Source organism: Bison bison, unplaced genomic scaffold (assembly GCF_000754665.1).
Source record: "Bison bison bison isolate TAMUID 2011002044 unplaced genomic scaffold, Bison_UMD1.0 scf7180017864489, whole genome shotgun sequence".
NCBI lineage: Eukaryota > Metazoa > Chordata > Mammalia > Artiodactyla > Bovidae > Bison > Bison bison.
The window spans coordinates 7,417,417-7,425,104 of NW_011495048.1; the positions used below are offsets into that span (position 1 = coordinate 7,417,417).

The 7,688-nt window shown below is 36.9% G+C and overlaps 1 protein-coding gene across 1 annotated transcript in view; it reads right to left on the reverse strand.

Moving 5' to 3' along the window:
* USP34 (ubiquitin specific peptidase 34) overlaps positions 1–7,688 on the reverse strand; it is a 241,399-nt gene that overhangs the window by 232,965 nt on the left and 746 nt on the right.

Below are 7,688 nucleotides of genomic sequence, written 5' to 3' on the forward strand. Positions count from 1 at the left end.
AGATGGCTGGACGGCATCACTGACTCGATGGATGTGAGTCTGAGTGAACTCCAGGAGTTGGTGATGGAAGGGAGGCCTGGCGTACTGCAATTCATGGGGTCGCAAAGAGTCGGACACGACTGAGCGACTGATCTGATCTGATGTGATGTATGTGTAAATATATATATGTGTATATGTGTGTGTATATGTATAATAAAGGAAGAAAGCCATCAGGATATTAACTTCTGTCTCTTTATAGAGCTTCCATGTCAACTGTTTTCACAATTTGCCCCAATTCTCTTCTGTAAATAGCTGCCTCCACTTGCTCAATGTTGCTGCTCCTTCACGTGAGCTAGCCAAAGCACTAATTCTAGTTTGGCTACTCACAGCTACCTGGTTCTTTAGTTGAAACATTCTGACAGGAAATATCTGATTCATGGACACTGGTCCCACCAATCCACCAGGTCGGGAGTCTATCTGGAGTCCAATCAGCGATGGCTAAAGAGAAGGGCCTTTCAGGGGATGTAAGCTAGATAAGGTCTCTCTATAGAAGAGGTTATAGCCAGGACAGGAGAAAGCTGTCTCTACCAGTTTAAAAAAAAAAAGCGCAAGAGGAGGCCAGGTGTAAACTACATCAAATCCCAATTAACTGAGTAACCTACATTTGGAGACTTTTTAATTTCTATAGAATTTTAAAGAAAAATAACATTAACAAGTGTTAATCACATTTAAGTTAAAAGTCCAATTATTTTCCTAGTATATAAAGTTTTAAATAAATGTAATTTAGTACATGTTCAACCCAGATTCAAATCTCACCATCTACATAGAAAAAAATATATAGTCTTTTTGCATTACCTATTTAGAATGTAGCAGCTTGGTGTGGATATTTTGTATAAGTACCTAACATATGTGATACAATCTGTATATTTCATCCACAAACTCTCATAATTACATCACTACTCACAAGAGGCCCAAGAACACTCTGGTTTACCTAGGCAATCATATTCTTCAAGAACTTTCCATTAACTAAAATGTTCACTAAGCACCTACTCTCTACAGGGCACTATATTATTACTAATATGTATGGTGGTCACTCAGCTATGTTTGACTCTTTGCGACCCCATGGACTGTAGCCCACCAGGCTCCTCTGTCCATGGGATATTCCAGGCAAGAATACTAGAGTGGATTACCATTCCCTACTCCAGAGGATCTTCCCAACCCAGGGACTGAACCGGGGTCTCCTGCATTGCAGGCAGATTCTCAACTGTCTGAGACACCAGGGAAGCCCTATTAGTACTAAGAAAAGAAACAAAACATGGTCCCTGACTTTAAGGAATTCAGCATCCAGCAAGGAAAGCTCTTGTTTTTTAAAAAAAGGTGGGGAGTGGGCTGTAACTTAAGTACATATTCTAAACGAAAGGTGTATGTTGTCATTTTGAGAGAGACTGGAATAAGTTTTAAGAAAGCCTCACAGAAAAAAGTGAGAATTGAGGCTAGAAACATGAGTTTGGGCCAAACTGTGCTGTGATGGAGCTCTCAATGTAGCTCAGTGGGTAAAGAATTTGCTTGCAATGAAGGAGACACAGGAGATGCGGTTTCAATCCCTGGGTCAGGAATATCCCCTGGAGGAGGAAACAGCAATCCATTCCAGTATTCTTGCCTGGGAAATCCCATGGACAGAGGAGCCTGGTGGGCTACAAAGGGTGGCAAAGAGTTGGACATGACTGAGGAGCAACTGAGCACATCATTAAAAATAAAGTGAAAAAGCACACAAAAAAGGGGGGGAAGTACATGATAAATTAAACCTAGCATTGATAGACTTAGTAAATGAACAGCTCTTATAATACAAAACATTAAAACCTAAAGAGTAGGAAAAGAACACCACCAACACATTAAATAAGAAATGCAAACGGCCAATAAAAATGAGTGTTTAAAACTGCTTATCACATTTTTTGCTGAAATATTCAGCAAAAGTGAGAGTGCTCAAGTTGCAAAAACGCTACTAAAAGAATAGAAATCAGTATATCCTCTCTGGAAAGCAGTTAGACAATATAAAACAAAGAAGTTTACATTTTTAAAACCACTTCTGAAAGTCTGTATTTTTAACCACTTCTAAGAATCTATTTTTTAAAACCCAGTGATTAAAAGATTCATATGCAAGGATGTTCATTTGCAGCTTTATTTATAATACTGAAGAACTGAAAACAAGAATACCATGAGGAAAAATTAAATTGCATACAAAATAGAACATCATACAGACAAAAAAATGTTTTAAAAAAGTTAAGGGAAATGATCAAACAATCTTAGGTGAAAAAAGCTACTAAATATATACATATATATATATATATCTCATTCTCAATTTTAAAACTGCTGGGAACCCCCTGGTGGTCCAGTGGCTGAGGTCCAGTCACTGCTGAGGGCTCTGGTTCAATTCTTGGCAGGGGAATTTAGAGTCCACAAACCAAGTGGTGCAGTCAGGAAAAAAAAAAGTGTAAATATGTACCTAAAAAATATGATGTAAAAATACTTCAAAGCATTACCAGAAATCATCATTGGATAGTAAGATTATGGGTGACTCAAACCTGAATAGTTTGGGGGGGCTTTGGGGAGGAAGGGGACACGCCATGGCATCTTAGCTCCCCCACCAGGAAAGTAACCCACAACCCTGAAGTAGCAAGCATGGAGCTTAACCACTGGACTGCCAGGGGAAGTCCCTGCAAGCTGCAGTCAGGAAAAATAAGAGTAAGTGAAAAAGAGAAAGATAGCAGAGCCCATTTGGCAACAGTCTATCACACCTTGGTCATTACTGAAAAGTTCCACACTTTCTGAAAAAAATAAAAATTCTCATTAATACACATTCAACCTACACATAAACACTTGTAGATATATAGATACTATCATTATTTAACATTAAAAATATTAACATTTCATAAATACAGTGCTAAATATCAAGTTATCACTGACAATAAAGATAGTTGGCTAGTAATAATCTACTACTGCTTTGTGATTTATAAGTTACTTTATAAAGATATATGAGTTGAAACTCTACTATTTTTGAAAAATAATATTTCAAACAGTAACTATTTTAAGAGAATATAATCTTAGCAAAATTTATTGAAATAAAAAATTTAGTAATTTGGTACTATATTGCAATAAAATCAAATTTCCAATCAATTCAAGTTTTAGAATTAAATGTCTACCAAAAAATGTTACATTACTAATGATTATTTCATGCCTATATACTTATATTTTTAAAACCCTAGAAACATGAGGTTTATTAAAGAGATCATTGCTGATAAATATTAAGATATATTAAGACAGACTACCATTCGGCTACATTTACCACCACTTATAAATTCTTTTTACAGTGAGTACAGAATCAAGCCCAAACTTGTGAAAACACTTAAAAATTTAGTAATTTTTTATTTTGCCATCAGTGTACTGATAATGTCTTCCATTTGAATAGATCATCATAAAGTTTATACAGCATAGCCTAACTGTAAGAGCATGAGCTTTTAGCCCAACCTGAGATTAAGTCCTCTACAAATCCTGACTCCACCAAATAAAGTCTAGTGACTCTAATCCTCGGTTCTCTTATCTAAAAAGGGATGATAAGGTACCTACCTCAAAGAACTGATTAAGTTCCCAACACAAATGGCTCAATATTCTTTAAAAATAAAAATGCAAACAATTATTCTGCAAATACTGACATCAGAGTATCCTGAGTTCTAGCTTAGATAAGGCTACTAAGCAGGTGACAGGTGATCTTCAGCCAATCACTTAGCCTTATACTCTTTGTGACCCCATGGACTATACAGTCTATGGCATTCTCCAGGCCAGAATTCTGGAGTGGGTAGCCTTTCCCTTCCCCAGGGGATCTTCCCAACCCAGAGATCAAACCCAGGTCTTCCGCATTGAGGGCGGATTCTTTACCAGCTGAGCCACCAGGGAAGCCCAAGAATACTGGAATGAATAGCCTATCCCTTCTCCAGCGGATCTTTCCATCCCAGGGATCGAACCAGGGTCTCCTGCGTTGCAGGTGGATTCTTTACCAACTGAGCTATCAGAGAAGCCCATTAAGAAAATAAAAATGCAAACAATTATTCTGCCAATACTGGTATCAGTGTGGCCCGAGTTCTAACTTAGATAAGACTACTAAGCAGGTGACAGGTGATCTCCAGCCAATCAGTTAGTCTTTCTGAGGTTCAACTTTTTCACCTTTAAAACTGAGATACTAGAGTTTCCTGGTGGTCCAGTAGTTAGGACTCCATGCTTTCACTGTAGTGAGCCTTGGTTCCATTCCTGGTCAGGAAACTAAGATCCTGAAAGCCACATGGCAAAGCCAAAAAAAAAACCTGCGATACCAATACCTGCTCCTGCCTATCACAAAGGGCAGCTAGGAAAGACAAATGAATTGCCCGTTTAAAACATCTGGCAAAGTGTAATTCACTAAACACATACAGAGTAAAATCCACAACAAACAAATGATTCAAAAGATGGCTGTACACTTAAAATCATTTTCACTCTGCTATAGAGAAATTTACTTCACCAAGGCAGTGACTTCAATTAACTAGTTAAGCTAGCTACATGCTAATGGCCCAAAGCATAACTTCTCAGCAACATCCACAAATGTTTTAGATTTAGTAACCTAGTTCAAAAAAGTAGCTATAAAAGCAGCAAATACACAAACTCAACAAGTAAAGGAATATAAACTTAAAATTATTTCCTAAACTGAATGAAACTCCCCAAACTGACAGGAGCAAAATTCACTCAACACATTCCAAACTTTTAAAACATCTTCCTTATTAAAAACAAAGCAATGGAAAGCATATGAAAACTCAAATATGTTAGTATTGCTCAAAGTGGTTATTCTAACACTAAAGCCAAATGTTATTTTGAAAACTAATTTTAAGTTTCAGGATATCTGTCAAGACTATACTAAAAAAAGAGAATGACGTGGTCCTTATTACCAAGTCCTAAGCCTGCTTCCACAGACATTACTTTAGTGGACCCTTAACCTACAAAATTCTGTCTGTATACTATCTGTATCCTGTACATATTTCTATGGTGAGAGGTTTAGATTCTCAGCATAACTAACATCAATATTCTCATCAAAAACTGATGACAAAAGGAAACTATTATATTTTGTCATCTATTTTTAACTACACTACATTTTGTTATTTGTAAAATAAACACTTCACTGCAAGTCCTTAACCTTATCAAAACTCTAAGTATATCAGATATAAAGCTCTACTGTCCACATCATGTCTACCTGTTCACCTAAAACACGAAATTTTTACATTATGCATTTACTAGTGTGTCCAGACAGACTGAAGTTTGATCAGTGTTTGCAAATTTAACAAGAAGCAGAAAGAGAGTGAGAGTGAAGTCGCTCAGTCGTGTCCAACTCTTTGCAACCCCATCAACTGTAGCCCACCAGGCTTCTCCATCAATTTTCTAGGCATGAGTACTGAAGTGGGTTGCCATTTCCTTCTACAGAGGATCTTCCTGACCCAGGGATTGAACCCAGGTCTCAAGTTTTTAGTTTATTTAAATTCCATCTTCCCAACACACCACCTAAAAAATACACTAATTTTATTTCTCCTTTTGGTTAAACTGTTCAGGGAGTTATAGAGAAAGATAGACACAGTATTTGGGGGCTTTAACTGCATTTCTAATCTAGGATGAATTGATGTTCATCTTTGCACAACTGTATGGTGGATAAAAAAAGATTTCATGTACAATTATTGTGAATGAGATTACAAGAAAGACTTATAACTTACTTTAATTACAAGTTTTATCAAGTTCCAACCATCATGCTCCAACCCAGTCATGGATAAATGTTACTATAATGAGATATAGTTAATACCCTCTGCTCTCAGGAAACTTAAGCATCTTATGTTTGAGGTACAGTAACTAAACAAAGGAAAAATGAAAACAATTGTACAACAACCAAGAGGAGGAACGGGGGAAGCAACGTGTCAAAGCCTGGTATACCAACAGATGAAATTGCTGAAGTAACTTTTTTTTTTTAAAGGAAGCTTCTTTGTCAGATTAGTGTTTAAAAGTCAAATTCTTAAACTGAAGTTTTAGAGGGCCTGCACTGCCAGGTTTTGTGAAACTGGCTCAACTAACCATATTTAATTAAAAGTAACAAAAGACAAGTTTCTAACTCTCCATAAATCAACTGCATTTTTGAGTGCTAAATTCTAGGGGTTCTTTCATTATGTCTTTTCAAAAGATAAGGATTAACAAACTTTAGTTTCTCTAGATAGCATGTCTGAAGTTTTTAATTTTTAAACATAACTATTAAAAGCAGGCTCTTACAACAAAATTCTGTAAAGCAATTATCCTTCAATAAAATATTTAAAAAGTACATTCTTCTAATATATAAAATAACAAAGCTATCCTTTCCAATTTCAAAATAATCAAGCCATAATCCCACAACTTGCATCTGAGATATATAAAATACAGTTCACTAAAATAAGTACTAAGGACTTAAGTTTATCGTATCATAAACCACCTACACCAAAAATAACAGTATCTTAAAATATATACAAATAACCTCAAAGGTGTACCTGTGGCTGATTCTTGTTGATGTATGAGAGAAAACCACAAAATTCTGTAAACCAGTTATCCTTCAATTATAAAATTTATATATATACAAATAATCTTAAAATTCCAAGAAAATTTAGAATGAAACATACTGGAAAGTATAGTTTGAATTTGTGCAAAAGCCTGCTTCCACCTGTCAGGAAGAAAACAGAAGTGAAAGTAAACTAGAACCCTTCCACTTTTATTATGGCCTTTGCTCATTAAACTCAAACACAAACTAGACGATATATTTTATAATCAAGTTGTTTTAAAGAGTATTAGAAAGTAAACAGTTTGGCAGGCTTTCGAAATACCACACACAAAATACAAATCCAAAATCCATAAAAGCCGTTCGTAAATGAACATTTTCTCAACCTTCAACTTTTTGTAAATTAATCTTTTATTTAATTCACCTCGCCCAACTAGGCCTTGGGGCCCAGAAATAGTTAACTTGCAACATGCCTTGCTTCTTCAAGCTAAGATACCATCTTACAAGAGTCAGGACTAAAATAAATTAAAGGAATCTAACTAGAAAACAGCAATACACGCTTTGTAATAATCAAAAGTATACGAAATAAAGGCCTTTCATTCCAGGAGACAGGCCATGACTATCCCGGGATGGTATCTGTACTACAGTGCTCTCCTTGATATAAGAGAACTGATCATTAAAACGACGATTGGTACACTAAGAGACATCATTAACTAATTTTTTTAAAAATAGATATAAGGGTTCCAATTATCACTACCACAGCTCATTTTCAGCTATTTAAGGACAGGCAGAAAGGTTTAATACACCTACACACCCCCAAGGGAGGGGAAAACCACCAACCACCTCCCAGGGAGTTTAATGAAAATTAGCAGGTAAGAGGCCTCGGCCGCACGCTGAAAACCAAAGAGGGCGGCCGGAGGGTCGAAGCGTTCGGACTGCAGAGGAGAGATTGGTACTCGGACCCCACCTCGCCTCACCTTCCCGTCAGGGCGAAGGGTGCGAAGGATCATTAGTGCCTTCGTTAATTGACACCTGTAATGAGGAAACTTTCCGAGAGCGGACAGCGCTCAGGCCCGGCCTGGCCAGAGCTCCGCGGCGGGCCCCTCTAGGGCGCCCAGGTAACCGG